Source organism: Takifugu rubripes, chromosome 14 (assembly GCF_901000725.2).
Source record: "Takifugu rubripes chromosome 14, fTakRub1.2, whole genome shotgun sequence".
Taxonomy (NCBI): Eukaryota; Metazoa; Chordata; class Actinopteri; order Tetraodontiformes; family Tetraodontidae; genus Takifugu; species Takifugu rubripes.
This window is the reverse complement of record NC_042298.1, coordinates 6531784-6549063: the sequence shown is the minus strand read 5'-3', so window position 1 is coordinate 6549063 and position 17280 is coordinate 6531784. Positions and strand designations below refer to the sequence as shown.

At 46.5% G+C, this 17280-nt stretch overlaps 1 protein-coding gene across 2 annotated transcripts in view; it reads right to left on the bottom strand.

The window, feature by feature from the left end:
* Window positions 1–17280, bottom strand: part of LOC101063894 (A disintegrin and metalloproteinase with thrombospondin motifs 2-like) — a 76566-nt gene that overhangs the window by 56505 nt on the left and 2781 nt on the right. The window lies entirely within an intron of this gene.

The window sequence follows — 17280 nt, the reverse complement described above, 5'->3', positions numbered from 1 at the left end:
ACCTCAGATTGTGGGAGAAAACCCACATTTATCTTCACTTAAAGTACTTATTCCCACAGTTTGTGCTCAACAATGGGAGATAAGGGAGGTCCCCCCTTCAACAGCCTGACAGTTGGTTGAGTCCATATTCTAAATAGTTTCCTCAGTATATCATAATAATGAGCCTGTCCGAGGAGAGGAGAGGACCAGCAGGAGATGAAATATCCAAGTGGAAAAAGCGCATTAGCGAGAGATGCTGTTAAAGGTGCCAAACTCACTGACAGGCCAGTAAAGTTAAAGAACCTGTCCTAAACATCACATGTTTCTGTTCCTGTTGTTGATCTGCCAGGACTACCCCTATTCCACTCTGCAAAGCTCCCCCAGAAGCACACGTTTGCCCCCACCAGGACCCTCTGCACAGCAACCGTGGCAACAGGATACTCGGAGTTACAGTCCGGAGCAGGTCCGATTCCCACACTAATCCTTTAACTTCCCCTGAACAATTTAACACAAGGAAAGCAGGATGTACAAATCTGTCCATTTACGGCCTCGCTGGACTCCAGCCTTTAAAAACAACAAATAAAACCATATCATTTCCCGTTATTAATGTCTTAATCTTTGTTACGTTTGGGTTCCAAAGACTCCAGCTCATGTTGGCTCGCTCACCTCAGACAACTGGCTGAAGTGTTTCCACCACAGTTTTAACATAAAACCCACTTTTACTTTCCAGTTCAGTGCAGTTTATTAAAGGTCGTGCACTTTCCTCTTCCTCAGTATTCTCTGAAGATCAGTTTCTAATTTCCTCTAAGCGTTCATTCAGTGTTTTCTGAATAACCGAACCCAGTGATGGATAAAATCAAATTAAATCCTGCCAATCTAATCTGACTAGGAGTTCAAGGGAGGACATCATGGAAAAAAGAATGTATGTGGACTTGCATGTGTTTGCATTAACTTTTATTAAACATAATAGTAGTTTATCAGATAATCAAAGAGTAAACATTCATTTCTGCACAATTTTACACAAATTCTGACCATAAATGGCAGAAATATCGAAACATGCCTGGAAAATTGAGGCAGTGACTCCTGTTGTTGTTATTTTGTCTCGTTAGCAGATTCATTCTCCCCTCATTGTCCTGTATGTTGTGCATCTGGTCCCAATTAAGTGTGAACTGCAGCGACGGCGCTAACCCCGCTGCTAATGAGCTGTTTATTATGACTTCTGGCCATAATGATGCCACATAATAAAATATTGTATGTTCCTTGGTTGGTTTATCACATTTAAATTGATTACAGACCAACGAGGAGAATAACTGCTGATGGCGCCTGACGGTTTCATTTGAGACCCTCAGCCGTGCAGTTTTTGGAGCGAAGTAAACGATAACGCTCATTACAACCGTCAGAGACTCCCGAGCTGACATGAAAATTACAGGGATGTCACGCTCGACAGCAAAATGACACTGGCAGTGATCAGAGCGCACTTCTGATCATCAAGACAATTAAAGGGAGGCTGTGCATGTGTGTGAAGAGGGAGGGAGAGAGAGAGAGAGAGAGAGAGGGAGAGAGAGAGAGAGAGAGAGAGCTTCAGCACCAAAAGGAAGCAAGAATTCCTCTGAATCCATTTGATAAAAAGATGTTGATGTGACGACCACACTGACTCTAGTCTCGGTTTGCCATCAGTCACATCTCGATGCCAAACTGCCATATAAATAAACGGCAAACTGACTCAGATGATGGAGAGATATAACTTAGTGGTAAAGTACAAATATTTTGTAAGGACAAGGTCAAATTGCATTTATGCCTGGAACCAAGGCCACTCGGTGAATAGCAGCCACAACAGTATCTGTTATATTTGTCAGCCTTCAGAAAACACATCACAACATCTATCAGTTCGAATCCTGTGTGATCGCGCGTGTGTGTAGGAGACGCTTCGGGAAGTGTCAAGGAAAGCGCAGTGGTAATGCTATTGATATTCCGGCGAGCTGTGAGGTTACAGAGCAGCACTTTCAAACGGCTCTTTGAAAAGACGCAGCAGTTTAGACAGTGAGAGGAGAGGCAGAGAAACAAAGCTGTTTTCAAATTTCTCAGTTGGAAGTGAATAGCAGACGTGGGGCAGGAGATGAAAGGGTGGAGACACGAAGGCCGCCATTCAAAGTGTCTCTCTCTCTCACACACACACACACACACACACACACACACACACACACACACACACACACACACACACATCACGCACTTCAACATATTAGCACAACATCAGTGCAGTTTAATCGCACCCGGTTGTTGTGGTAACGCTGGGTTCAGGAGGTCAGGAGATCTACGTTGGTAATGACTGAACTCTCCTTCTGCGAGCGCGCGCACACACACACACACACACACACACACACACACACACACACACACACACACACACAAGCTCCACATCAGCATCCCTTCAACATCCGACATGACTTCCCTCATTAGTCCGAACAGGGCCTGAGCCACTTTCCCTCCACTTCCATCGTACTCGTTTATCCCTCTTGGGATCAGGAAGCAGGGGCATAAATGTCAGGGGCAGCCCTCGGGGGCTGTATCCAACGCAGGAGAGGGAAAATTATTAGTAACAAATGGAGCATGGCTGGAACTTTGGAATACATCCCATCATTTTCTGCATGGACAGCATTCCCGAGGCTAAAGTTTCAGTCCAAAGTTTCCCCCATGGTGCTTGAATGGAAACTGTTGTCATTCGCTAAATCAAAGATAATTAAAAAGCAGGGTGGGGAGGTGACCTTTGACCTTTAGCACAGCGTTAATTTCCACAGTGTCTGCTAAATGTGAGGGAATTTAGGAGAAATGGCATCGAAAAGAGTAGGAAAGATATCCTTTTTATTTACGGGTTTAGATTTGTGAAGAGGTGTTCTGAAAGGTCCAGTGGAACATGAAGACAGAACCGGGCGCGGTCTGAATTTCTTCGGCTTCCCCGATCCACTCGTGCATCGCATCATCCTTTAGTCCCATATTTGGAAAAGGCCTCCCTGTGATCCGCTCTCCCACACACGCCCCACCTGCTCCACAGCCTCTTGGGATGCTCCGGAAAGTCGACCGGGATGAGAAGAGTGGGCGTGGTGGGACACGGGCAACGGGGGGGGGGGGAGGAAGATGAAACCAAGTGTTTCAGCCCGAGGCCCTGAAGGAATCATAAACAGAGGGGACGAGAAACCCTTTCCTGAAGATCTGAAGAGATGTTGGACGCCACAAAGTTGTGAGAGGAAAAATAAAATGTGTGTGTGTGTGTGTGTGTGTGCGTGTGTGTGTGTGTGTGTGTGTGTGAACAGTGGCTGTAATTATCTTGTATCAACGTAAAACTGAACCTAATTGTACATCTGTGAGCGCTGCTTATTCTAATAAAACAAATGAAAGCGATCCGACTTTGGGGGAATTCTCAGCTGTGAACAGAAGCTAACCCAGCAGGGAAAAAAAGGCTAGAGCTCTTTCAGACGAGCAGGTGCGAGTGCCGATGAAGCTGAGGATTATCAGGGTCTGAGCGGGAAAATGAGCTATGATGGGATTTTTATGCTTGGAAATATTGAGATCAACATCAAGGTCGTCCCAAGTCCAAAAGAAGAAAACAGCAACTGCGGGAGAGGCTCAAAAAAGTCTTCAAACATATCCGACGCACGCTCTGCATGTAGCCAGGAGTATGTTCCAGCCTTAATCTTCTGGCAAAAACAGTTTGCGCGTCTGTTTGTGCCGTTGACTTCATTACTCAACTCTGTCTGTCTACAGTGCAAACGAGTAAATATGAAGAATTAGTCATCGGCAGTAGTAAATAGCATTTAAGCGCGGCTGGTAGCAGCTGTCCAAGACAAACACCTCATGCTCAGCGATGCGTGCCAGTTCTGTCTAATCTGGCCAGCAAAAGCATCAACGTGAAGGGATGATCTAAGGTTAAACCTGTGGAGGTCAAACGCTGGCGCTGGCGCTGGTGCCTGGTGACCTGTTTACGCTGGAGTGGAGGACCTCAAATGGCTCTAATCTGGAACGTTAGGCTGATTGTGCAGGTGAAGTTTCAGGATTCGTGTTTACAGAGAAGCGGCCCAGATTCTGCTCAATACCAACATGTGGAGAGACCAGCTTCATCAGTAATTTCCCCCCTTCAGGCTGCTCCCAGTTGCTCTCCTCTGTCTCGCCCCCTCAGTGTCTCCTCTCCCTCTTTGTGATCCAGCCCGGTTATTAATTTATAGTTACGCGTAAACGGTCTGGACAGTCTCATAACCCTGACACTTGTGTTAATTTGACGCCTGGGAAGGCCACCGCGGCGAGCACACCCACGTCTGCGCACGCATCCTCCCGTTCTCCGCCACGCATATTTAGCCCTGTCTTTGGCACAGTATTCTAATGTGATTCATTTTCTGCATATTGACACAAAAAAGCCACGGAGCAGAAAGAATCCTGAAGTGTCGACTGGCAGGAAAACTATTAGCATAGTTCTGGAGTCACTGCCAATGAGCAGCTCTGCTCCCGTGGTCCCGAGAGGACGGCTAACTAGAAATCTGTACACAGGACCACACTCACCCCTTCAATATGCTGCTGAATCTTTTCACACGTGCGGAGCTGCACATGCGCACGCACACCTGCTGTCAGGACAGTGACAAATTGCAAGGAAAATGAAAGGGGGGAATAGTAATCTGACACCTCCAGTGCTGGGCAACAAGTAATTAAATCCCTTCATTAGGTCAACTATTTGATTATGAGGAACCTGCAGGGAATCTCATAATGAGTGCTTTTTTTTTCTCGTGAGGACGAGGGAGGGGGATAAAAGGCTGTGGGAGAGGACATCGGTGCAGGGGAGGTAAAATGCAAATGTGTGAACGTGGAGATGAGGAAACACGGTAAAATATGCGTCAAACACGGCTTTCCGCTATCTCCAGCCGCCGCCAGTGTTCTCCAGACCTCCTCCCCATCTTTCCCACTGTCTCAGGACAGAGTCTGTGGGTTGTAGTAAGTCAGAAAACGCTGTCCGCAGCATATTGCTAATGTGTTGATGAAGGCAGCCCAGGCCAGGGGAGCCTCTCTCTGGTGGAAGACAGACAGTGTGCGTGTTCGACAGATGAGTGAACATCGCTGGCCTCCGCCTCAACCCTCTCTGGGAAGCCGCTAGCTTCATCCTCTGAGTGCATCGCCTCCGCTCGGCTCTGCCGTTCCTTGTACATTATCCCGAGATAACACAGGGAGGGATTATGCACATTAAAAGGCAGGAGTGTGTAGGATTAGTAGAAACTTTCAAAAAAAAAGTAGGAGATGTCAGGTAACTTTGTTCTCGGCGTTGATCACATGTATTATATAACTGAACGTCTAACTGGTTGAAGGGTAACATGTCAAAAAAATTAGCCTTGAGAGCCACTTTAACCGCTGAGACAAGCGTCGATGTCACCCAACAGCTTTTGACTGTGTAATTCCAATGCTAATGATGCTATTGATTAGTCTCTTATCAAAGCCACAGCCAGATAAATATAGAAGCGGTTGCCATGCTGACAAGGTGGAGATACAGGACGCAAAAACTGTTGATCAGGCAAAATTATCGCCAAGGAAGTGAGTGTGTGTGTGTGTGTGTGTGTGGTGGGGGGGGGGGGGGGGGGGGCGGGGGTCTATGGTTCTCTTCTTAAGCAAAAAAAGTAAGCGATAAAAATATAAATAAACTATATAAAAAGCCTTTTCCCGATGACCTGCCAGCGTTTACATTTAATTATTAGGTGTTTATGCAAGTGTGCACTTGAACTTAGATGTTACTGTTTCATGTTTCACAGCTTTCCCTCGGCATCTCCCCTTCCCCTCTCTTGTGTGTGTGTGTGTGTGTGTGTGTGTGCGCGCGTATGGGTGAGCGTGCGCACGCATGTGCGTGCCTGCTCGAATGCCAATGTTGTCATCAAAGGATACGTCAAAAGCGCGGCTCCAGCAGAGGCTGGGTCTCGCACTCATACACACACAAACGTGTGCATAAGCACACATGTGCATACACACACACACACACACACACACACACACACACACACACACACACACATCTCCAGCTATGCTTTCATATCACGCCCTGGCAACGCCCACTGACTGCAGCATATCTCCACCGGTATCACCAAGGTTACCAGCCGTAGTCAGGGATACTGTCGGAGTGAAAATGTAGACGATGGGTGTGGCCAGAGTGTAATTGGTCAAATCAACGACATTTAAAAAAAAATAATCCCCCATTTAATGTAACTTTGAGCAGGTTTGGGTCTTTATACGGGTTCTGAGGTGTCAGTCAGTCGTCGCTTCAGCCGACCGGCGACGCTGCCGCACTGTTAACACTTTCCGGTTCATTCTAGTCTTTGTTGGCATAAACATCTGATAGATCAGGTAGTCAGATGCAGCTCCAGCAGGGTTATTATACTTCAATCATCGAGTTAGTTAGCTGATGAGACAGGCTTGAATTCACTGGTGTGAGGACTCAAGATTAAAAATTGGTGTTTCCATGACAAAGAAGGGCCTCCGCCAGCACCCGTGTTTCCACAGCACTGACACATAAATTGAGAAGGAATATTCCTAGGCATGCTCCGACTTCACTCTGTCTGTCTGGAGAGCTGTGTGTGTGTGTGTGTGTGTGTGCGTGTGTGTGGGAGGGAGGGAGGGCTGGGGAGAGAGAGCCAGAGCATTCCTCTTCAGGTACACACTGGCCTCAACGAAGCATTTTGAACACAACTTTGAGGTGATGCATCGGCCCTCCCCCCACTATTCGCCATCCTCTTCCTCCCTCCTCAGGGAACGACAGCGAATTCCATCCTGAAGCAATTTGTGTGATTTGATGTGTGGCTAAAATGGAAGAATTTCTCAGTGGCTACAGGCCTGTCCGCCTGTCCTTGTTCATTTTATAACTAAATCCACTGCAAATACAAGAGCTGACTTGTGAATTTGATGTAAAAAAAAAAAAAAGTTGTCACAGTTAATTAGGCTTACTGGGAAAATATCAAAAACAACATTAGCCACAGAAACTAGTCATTTAATAAACTGTATTTGTTTTTCTCAGCTGTCATTGCTGCGCGCAATATTTAAATACATCATTTCAACACATGCATATGCAACGCTGGCAGCATCCATTTTTCAATGGGTCAATGTTAGAGGCCTGACCTTGAACGCAGCGACAACCACCTGCAGCTGCAATTTCTAACCTCTGTGAACGTTTGCGCTGCTGCTAATTAGCATGTTAGCATCACCTAATTAGAGTGAACACCAATTATTGATTAGATGTGCAAAGTGTTGTCAGGTTTTTGGTGAGGGGGTGTTTTCTGGGGGACACTTCCTAAAGTTTGACATGTCAACTTGTAGCTGACCTTCAAATCAAGTGTCATTAGATATCTGTGTAAAAAAAAAATATATATATATTTAAAAAACACACACATATATATATATATATATATCTTCCTTGCCCTCCTGGGCGGTGCCTCCTTCCTTCAGACTCGGGTCCTCTACCAGAGGCCTGGGAGTCTGAGGGTTCTCCGCAGGATCTTAGCTGTTCCTAGGACTGCGCTCTTCTGGACAGAGATCTCTGATGTGGTTCCTGGTATCTGTTGGGGCCATCTACTCAGGTTGGGTGTTACTGCCCCTAGTGTCCCAATCACTACTGGGACCGCTGTTGCCTTCATGCCCCACATTCTCTCTATCTCCTCCTTCAGCCCTTTGTACTTCTCCAGCTTCTCGTGTTCTTTCTTTCTGATGTTGTGTAAATCTATCTATATATGGAGAAAGAGGTGACAAGAAAGGAGGCTTATGGATTTACTCTGAGGCTGTGTGAGTGTGTCACACATTTATAAGGGAAGGTTGTACAGTGCCAATTAACACTAACACGTCTATACTGCCTCCCAGTTCTGCTTTAAGATCTCATCAGGCCTGAAAATATCTGATCACTCATCTGTAAATAGGTCCGAATCGCAGTACTATTCAAGCATGAATATACCTGGTCTTTTCCTGCAGGTCTGTCAGTGGGGAACCTCTCCTGTCTGCACATCATTCTCTTCCTGAATACACTGTAATTCACCCTGCCTGAGCTTGGATTCTATCTAAAGGGGAAATACCAGTCTCTCCAATTGCCCCCTATTACGGCAGCCTGCGGAGCCACATTTTTATTCGATCACATAGTCTGGGAGGAAATCGACCCCCATTTTGCTTATGGTTTGTGCTGCAGGCAAGGGCTTCAACAAATGCTACTTAAGTCAGGAGAGTAAAAATTGTCTTGAGCTCTTTGTGGTGGAGGATTCCTCAGTGTGATCTTTTTTTCCCACATGCATTTCTGTAAAACACTGAAAAAAGACACTGTAGTTAGTTCACGTGTTAAAAAGGATACAAAGAATCAATTGTTCAGTTGTCGGTGTATTTGTGGTGCGTGCAGTCCGCTGCTGCTCTCTGCCAGCTCCTATTGCCATTATAGATCACAGTACAGGCCCGGCCAGTGGCTGTGTCAAAAAGCCTGCCTTGCTCTCCGCCATATCTCAGAGTTACCTCCCCCTAACCGAATTACCCCTCTCAACCCTCGCCTCGCCCGCCCCCTCCTCTCCGGTAGACACTGAGAAACGAGCTCAGAAACAGCTGCACTCAGAAAAGACAGTGGTGGCAGCATTTCAGGAGACAGAATTGTGGCATGAAGACAGGGAAGAAGCTAAAAATCCCCCCCAATAAACTGCCAAACTGCTGTACTGATTATTAATCAGTAGAGGAAGAATAATCATAACAATAATAACACCAATCATCATGTTAATAGAGTTTGTAGGACAGCATTTTTATCATAAACTGTTCCTTTTTACTACTTCTGAATCTGGTTTACCTGCTGATGTATCTGTGCTTCATCGGATGACAGGCCACCCTGAGCCTGTTTGGGCACTTTGGACCACGATTTGAAATGTTCTCTGTCTGGATGAAAACGAATATCCATCCAGGTGTGATGCCGATCGTGGTTTCTCTATGTGTGATCTGAGTGTGAGATCGTCACCGTGCAGAGCTGAGAACACAGAGCTGCCAAACTGGGCCCGTCCACACCTAAAACACCCCGAGTATGGCAACAACAGCTTGTGTCTCAGCTGGGGTGATGACCTCTGCAGAGGGAGGCAGCGATGCTAAAATGTGAGGGCATGAAGACGGATGTGCAGCGAACATATTAGAATGCCAACGCCACTTCAGAGCGAGCGCTCCTCTCCGCTTCTGCCACGCCATAAACTCACTTAAACCAGCCGAGATCGGGGAACAGAATCCTTCTGTCCTCATCTCTTGTTCACCTTCGTCGGCAGTAATTCTTTGGATTCGCAGCCGGAACTGTCTGGCGCGAGTAGCGAAAGTAGTAAAAAGAGTCGCAGTAACACTACTACGAATGAAACGGTGTGAGTAATCCAGAATCCCACGAAACATTTGGAGGCAATGACAATTTTAGAGTTGGCTGAGTTCACTCACACTATCAAACACATTTCCGAACCCGAAGATAGAGAAGTGAGACCTCACAGCTGATAAACGGAGGCTAATTTAAAGTAAAATTACGACTTTGGGAATAGAAATGTGACAACCAACAGTAGAACGTCAACACTTCTCAAAGCTGCACAGGCTATAAAGCTAAACTAGGTAGCTTAGCTAACATTGTGAGCTTTTTTTTTACACCCTATTACTTGCAAGAAAATGCAACTTTAGCGAATTATGCACTCAAATATTTGCCATTAACAGGAACGACCTGTGCGTGATCCCATCTGTGATAAAGCTTGGATTGCTTTCTTGTAACGTTAAAATGATGTTTTAAAAAGGGTCATTGGAACTGACCCTAAACTGGGAAATTCCTCATTATCCTCATCATTGAGCATCCGGCAGCAGTGAATGGCTGTGGAAGTGGGCCAACGTGACAACAGAGCACCAACCCAGCGCTCATTCTGCTCTCAAAACGTCTCAGAACATTTGTTTGTTACGCGTTTTGGATGAAGTTGAAACATAACCGTGCAAAAAAGTTGCTGATACATTTTTTTTTTTACTACTGAACAGTGAAGGAGATGAAGACATGCTGTGAAAAGGCGGAGGTGGATGGCAGCTCTGCACTCTCACACGGCAGCGGAAAAGACAGAGAGGAGGGTCCTGTCGCATCGCATCAGTCAGCCGTAGTCACTCCCTTCCTGCATCCACACTCATCCCTTTTGGTTCTACCCCTCCATTAGTCTCTCCATTCCCGTGGGCCGCCGCTCCTCGTCCCTCCTCACGTGTTATCGGCCCACCTCAAAGTGAGGACCCGGGCCATGGATCCCATCTTAGATTACAGGAGTGGGTGAAAGTGGAAAGATGACAAAGAGAGAGATGGAAGCTGAGAGACAGATAGAGAGAGAGAGAGAGAGAGAGAGCGGAACATGTCAACCCCCACCCACAGCGTCTGAGTGTCAGAGAAGGGATTAGCTTTGTGTTCCAAGTGATGCTGTCAGTCATTATACAGTAAGAGGAATAGGGTGTGTGTGTGTGTGTGTGTGTGTGTGTGCGTGTGTGTGTGTGTGTGTGTGTGTGTGTGTGTGTGAGAATCTTTCGAACATTATTGTGATAATCGTTTGCAAAAAAGTGAGATACCATAGAGACTATAAAGTTTAGGTCTCAACTTGTTTGCTTCTGCTTTATCCCCTATGGGGTCTCGAGGGGGGGGGGGAGCGAGACCCACCCTGATGAAGATTCTTCAGGAACAGCCCGGATTCTTCACAGGCAGAAACACTGGAGTTGACCGTCATCGGCTGCAGGGCTCTTCAGTCTATACAGGTTATTGGGGTATTTCAGCTTTATTTAATTAAAAATATAGTATATTCAACTGTCAATAGGACTGAAACATGGTCCCACCTGGCACAGGTCAAAGGTCAAACTGGGTGCTGGAGGTGACACTGCGTTGACCTTTATCTATGTTAAATATCACTGTGTGAGCAATATTTATTGCAAAACCATAAAAACCATAACAAATAAATCATCAGCTTTACTATTTGCTGAAAGTGACTTCCTCACACAGGTATATATGGACCTTAGAATGTACACACTGACGCTAATGTGCGCTGCTGAAGCACGAGTTCCAGGCTAATGTAGTGATAAATACTGATATTAACTGATATCAAAATGTTACTGTGGACAAAAAAGGCTGATGCAAGCAAGGCTCAGGTTCCTGATTCAGAGGATGCATCCACATCTGTACATTGACTCAAACGATGTTTTAAGGTGGCGGTTTCAAAGTCTCCCTCACATCTTGGCAAACAGATTATATAATTGCCAGGCAGTATCCAGAGCTTTCTTTGTACACGCTGGCAGACGATCAGTCGCAGTGATCAAATGGCTCGGTGTGTTTCTCAGTTTCAGATGCTCCGCTCCAGCCTCCACAGAGTCCGTTATTAGAATACAATAAATTATTATATAAGGTCTTACATATGCTTTCTGCACTCGCACAGACCTCCAAACCTAATAAAAACTGGGATCCTTTGGCTGATTATTTCTCAGTTACAGGATGCGGAGGGTGTGAGTTTGGGTGGTGATGTGTGGTTCTCACCCCTCAGAGGCTGAACAACACAAAGCCATTGTAAACGCCGTGTTGCATTCAGGGACGGGTGACAGGACAGCCGAATAATCAAACCCGAGAGGAACGCATGAGCGACAGAATGATGTGTTTCAGGGTGCGTCTGTATTTCTAAGTGCTTATAAATGCTCTGATGTTTTAAAACAATCTGTATTTTCTGTGTAAGTTAGAATGTGGAGCGTTTATCAGAATAATGGCTTATAAAAAGGCCAATTTAAGACAAACAAGTGGCTTTATAGCTTTTAAAAATAGCTGTTTGTGCACAATTATTAATTATACGTTTTCAATAATATAGTATACGTGTTGGAGACTGCAGCGCTGATCAATTATTTGCATTGCAAAGGAGAAAAGTGCTGAGAGAAAATAAAGGAGGAATAAGAGCTAAAATTCCATGCTGATGAAAAACACGCCGCCACATCCTCCCTCACGGCTGAGCAGGTGGTGACAGTTATGATGCTGCTGTTTTTTTCTGCCTCCTCCTGGTTTGAGCACATTAAGATTCCACCTTCTCCTCCCACCTCTTTGTGTTACAGCCCCCCCCCCCCCCCCCCCCCCCCCCTTCCCCCCACCCGCTTCCCCTGCTTCCCCGCTTCGTGCACTTTGTTTGCAGGAATTCTCTGGCAAAGCTCGCGGAACACGGCGCCACTTGTGCGGCTGCTGGTAGGTGAAGCGGCCGCGGGAGACAGGGCCCGGGGTCGACATGACAGGGGCAGACAGGCGGAAGGGGTCGTTAAGTTGCTACATCACAGGCAGGGCGACTCATCATGTTCCGCTGGAGCCTGTTACCTGAGGAACTGCTGATGTAGCCTCCATCGATCAGTCTCCTGCATGTTCCCGAACGACCGCCTGCTCCCGTGATTGACAGGTGCTTGTTGCGAGCTCCTTCATGCACTGTTTGCTGTTCTTTTTTCCATAATCCCTGCAGAATGCGTTTCTCTTTTATCCATTTTGCTGTGGGGTTATTTTTACTCACCTTTCTAAACATGACTTCTGTTCAGGAAAGCTCATCTTTGATTTGAATCCAGTTTCTTTTTTTTCCTGTTTGTTTTATGGCACATTTGCTTCAAGTGGAGCTCTAGTTCGGACCCCACCCCTCTGCCCCTCCTCAGCATCAGGAGCTTCACTTACATTGTCAGGTAATGTATTTTTTCATGGTGAAACAGCCTCCTACAGATGAATATATGATATATTCCACCTAGATGCCCTCAAGAAAATCCAAAATTACCCAAAAGATGCTGGAAAGCCCAAATGTTTTTAATTAGCAAAACACATACAAGAGACAGTAATTGTAAGTGACTTTAGCATTACCTTTGTTTCCACCTCCTTTTGTTCATCACTTCCTCAAGAACACACTTCAATTTCCTCCAAAAGTCACAGTTATCTCTTATCTTCCAGTCTGAGCTTCACTGTGGTTCGTGGTTTGAATCCTGAACCGTGTGACTCCTCTTTTTATAACTGGTTCATCACCGTGATGCAGTACTCTCATGTTTCATGTGCTATAACTTCTGAATGGGATGAAAGAGGCAAAGAGAAGCAACTATCCTGTAAGAATCCAGCGCAGCAGCATATGTGCGGTGGATTGCACCGTTCCAACATCCCAGACTGCTGCACATTATTTTATTATCCAAACGGCCCGCTGTGACATCACAGGGGTGCTTCTGTCTGATCACTGGGGTTCCACCGCTTTATTTTCTCAGAGGAATCCCGTTATTCCAACCACTCGTGCAAACCGCAAGCTCTGAGCGAGCGCTCCATGAATGACAGAGAGGGAGGAAAGCACACGGAGGGGGCTGGTTAAGTGCACTGAGTGAGTGGCAGTAATCACAGCTCTGGTAAAAGCACTCCTCCGTTCACTATAATGTTCATCAAAATGGGCCCCGCTCTCTGTCTGCCTCTCTCCTTCTATTTCTCTCTCTGTCTGATAATAGCTCTAGATTGAGTAATTGTGTGTTAGAGTGGCGCTACACTGCAGGGTGTAACCTGCAATCAGACACCATGAAAACATTCTCTCTCTCTCGCTCTCTCTTGCTCGTTGTCTCCCCATTCATGCCATTTTTCTCTCTTTTTTTTAGAATGAGACTCACAGCCCTCCATCCAGCCGCTCAACCATCACAACTCCAGGCTGTCAGCGCAACCAGTGAGGGCTCGGGTCAATAACGGCTGCGCTCTGCGTCGTAATTGATGTCATCATTTCAATTTGAGCTGATTACATTTGAGAGCTGCTTATCTTGTGACCCGAGGTGGAACAGCACGCTGTAGGGCCCAGAGAGCCGCCACGCTTGGGCGAGCTTAACTGTGGGGTGGGCTGGCTGGATGGATGGATGGATGAGCTGGCTCAGCCCAGGGCTTCCTGCTCCTCCGCTGGCTCACTAAGTCAGGGGTAATGATTGAGTGTATTCCTGAGGCATGGCTGGGCAAAGTGTCTGCATCGCTGTCGTTGTGATTGGCCTAAATAAACGCTCCACTTTGCGTTTGCGCCCCATAATGTCAGCCTCCGGAAAATCCCAGGGTCACGGCTGCACAAAGTATGACCATCTCTTTGAATATCGCCTGTCTTGAAAAATGTCTATTTCTATTGTTATTTGATACTTTGATTCCAAAATGTCCCTCCAGATCCTCGATAGCTGGATTGATTGCAGATTATTTCTATTAAGCGCGACGTTAATGCGGCGCTAACTGAAAAAGCAGCTGATGAGCGATCCGCGTTGGATTTGTGAGGATGCGACGCGTCTCCACCGGAGGATGAGGTGCCTTCAGAGGGGTGTGTGAAGTCTTGCCTGCTTCTGTTTCTGTGACAGCAGCGCATCTTTCAGCTCAAAAGTGTTCCAGAGCTGAGAGCATCAGACTCAGGGGGGTGGTTACAGCACAGAGGGAGTCAGCTGGTTATCATGTGTGCTGACAGGCCAACAAAACCAGGACTGGATCAGGTTAGTGAAGGTGAAAACTCAACGCTTTGGCATTTCTCCTCGCTGTGATGTTTGGAGTCTTTTCAATAAAAGCACCAAAATAACCCCGCTGCCTCCCAGCCTTCCTGCTGCGCACTAATAACAACCAGCCATATATAAATGCGGCGTATCGGAACACACAAAGGGCAACACCTGTGCCAGATCAGGGCTGAGTGTCAACAAGTGTTGAACAATTAACAGGCGCAGAATAGAGACAAGGCCCGCGTTGGAGGCAGCCTCCCGGATTTAAACTTTCCCTGCACAGGCAGCAGGCGATGCCATTAACCCTCAACACCACTTGTCTGATCAAAACTCGGGAGCAGAACTGCTGCTAAAAACAGACAAAGACTTCTCGCTAAAAGAACACTGTCTCTTGCTGTGTCTGTCTTTCTTTCCTTTTTTTTTTTTAACCAGAGCTCAGAGTCTGTGGGTGTTGGGGAGCCAAAAGCTGTCTGTCACATTCCTTTTTCTCTCTCTTTCGCTGTCGTTTTCCCGACTTTTTAATGCCATCATTAGGAGAGCTCTCCTGCTTGCTGCTACCGCTGCTGGCCAAGAAATATGAGACGGAGCCAGAGAGAGAGAGATAGAGGAAGAGTGAGAGGAGGCATGGAGGTGATGGGTGGAGGCACTGAAAGAAATGTGCGGTGAGGAGATCCTGGGAACTTTGCAGAGCCGCCGTACAGTAGCTACGTTCACACGTCTCAGAGAAGGCAAGCGTGATTGATGTTTATGCACGTGTCGCGTCACGTCATTTCAGGTGTGCGCTCGCCTGAATTTGAGGTGCAGAGGACTGAGATAACAGATGGCGCTGACAGGCTATTACAGCCTGCCACACATAAAGATCAGTTCTCGGGCCAGGTGGAGCCCGCTGCGTCCACGCATGCACTGGAAACCAAACACCTGTGTGACCTTCTGTTCCCACGGTAACCTCAGGCCACCCTGCCATTTGCCAAATTTATCACATAAACTCGGACGCCTTTGGACATCCGGGCACCTGGAAAACTGGAAGTGCCATAAATTAACTTGACTGTGGAAATTAACCTAATTATAATTACAAGCTGATTAGAATGTGATGGCACATTTTGATTTGCTGTCGAAACATCCCCCTCCTGAAGAAAAAACACTGCCACTTAAAAAAAAACAAGAGTAATCATGACCCTTCCATCTAGACTAAAACTGACCAAAGTCAGTATCTGTGAGCCATGGAGAGCATGTTAACTGGCCATCAAATATATCTGGGTTTTGTTCAAAGAGAGGAGTGACGACTGTCAGCCTTTAGTACGAATAGCAAATTACACTATGGACTATAGAGGTCAGGGGTCAAGGGCAACATTTAAGCTCTCTGAATCAATCTGAATCGACTGATTAAGCAACGATCTGATCAAGTGAGCATCAAACCACGTGATGTCAGCAAATACCATTTGACACTTCCATCAGAGGACACGCGTCCCACTTCCTGTCACACAGCCAATCGCTTTATGCCCGACGTCACTGGACACTGAAGTCAGAAATAACACAAACAAAACCTTTTATCTGAGGGGAAAAAAGCTCAAAAGACTGATTTACATTTGGAATATGAATACATTTCCATAGAGACAATGAACAGAGCCCACCAGCGAGTCCCTCACGTTCCTACTGTATGTCACGTTGTTGTCACAGTAACAGTGATTTGCCACAGATTAATGAAAGTTTGCGACCCTCACAAATCTCTGCATTATCACCTCTGTGTTCTACAGGACACACACACACACACACACACACACACACATACACACACACACACACACAGATTCATAAAACTTGTGTCTTTTTCTGAATGTCAACAGCAGGAGATGCAAATACGCCCAAAGTACCGAATCACATATTCTGGATCAGGGTCACCTTGCTGGATCTGAACAGGCAAATACAGACAGAGTAGGAAGAAGTTAAAGCTGGAGGAAGATATAAAGCACTGATCAGCAGGGAAGCGAGATCGTCACAGTTTAGAAAGGAACGGACAGCATTTAAGACATTGTCATATAGTGTTGGTAACAAATGGAATGTAGAACAAGTTCAATCCAAAATAATGCAACCTGGTCCTCATTTTTGTAAGAAAATCCAGAAATGTTTCCGTGATTACATCTGAAAGCCTCAGTGAGATGTAAAGCGCAGATAATAAAAGCATGCATTGCACAACCTACATGCCTTTCGGGGGGAGGGGAGGGGTTCGATGCAGAGCACACAAACACGAAGGTTATGCTACATTTCAGTCAGTTACTCAGCGACGGGTTAACTCTGACCAGCTACATGGGAGCCAAACTTATAAATTGCCGATATATGGCGTGGAATGACAGGCCGGAGCGAGCAGCTGTGAGCGGCTGCTGCTGCTGCTGCTGCTGCCTGGTGTCAGGCTAAGTGGGCATGTCAGGCCTGGGCTGTTCTGGCTGGCTGCCTGGTCTCTCAGCTGCTGCTCCAGTCCCCTGTGTCCTCAAGCCTAAACGCATCCAGTTGCTGCTACTCAGCTCCAGTGGTAGCCTGACGCCACTGATTAATAAACACTTTTCCTAACGAGGGGGGACTCCTCCCCACCCAGATCACCCCCAACTTTATCCCGATTTGAAGTGCTTCCCTCTTCTCTTCCCTGCACCTCGGTCTCCACTTTTCTCCATCCTCCCTCGCTGTCACTTCCTGTGGATAATTTTTCACACCGTCTGGATGCTGCTTGTCTCGCAGCTCTATTAAAAGCACCTACAACACAGGCTCTTTGAAAACCTGATCGGCAACCAAAATACTCTACGGTGGCATTTTTAG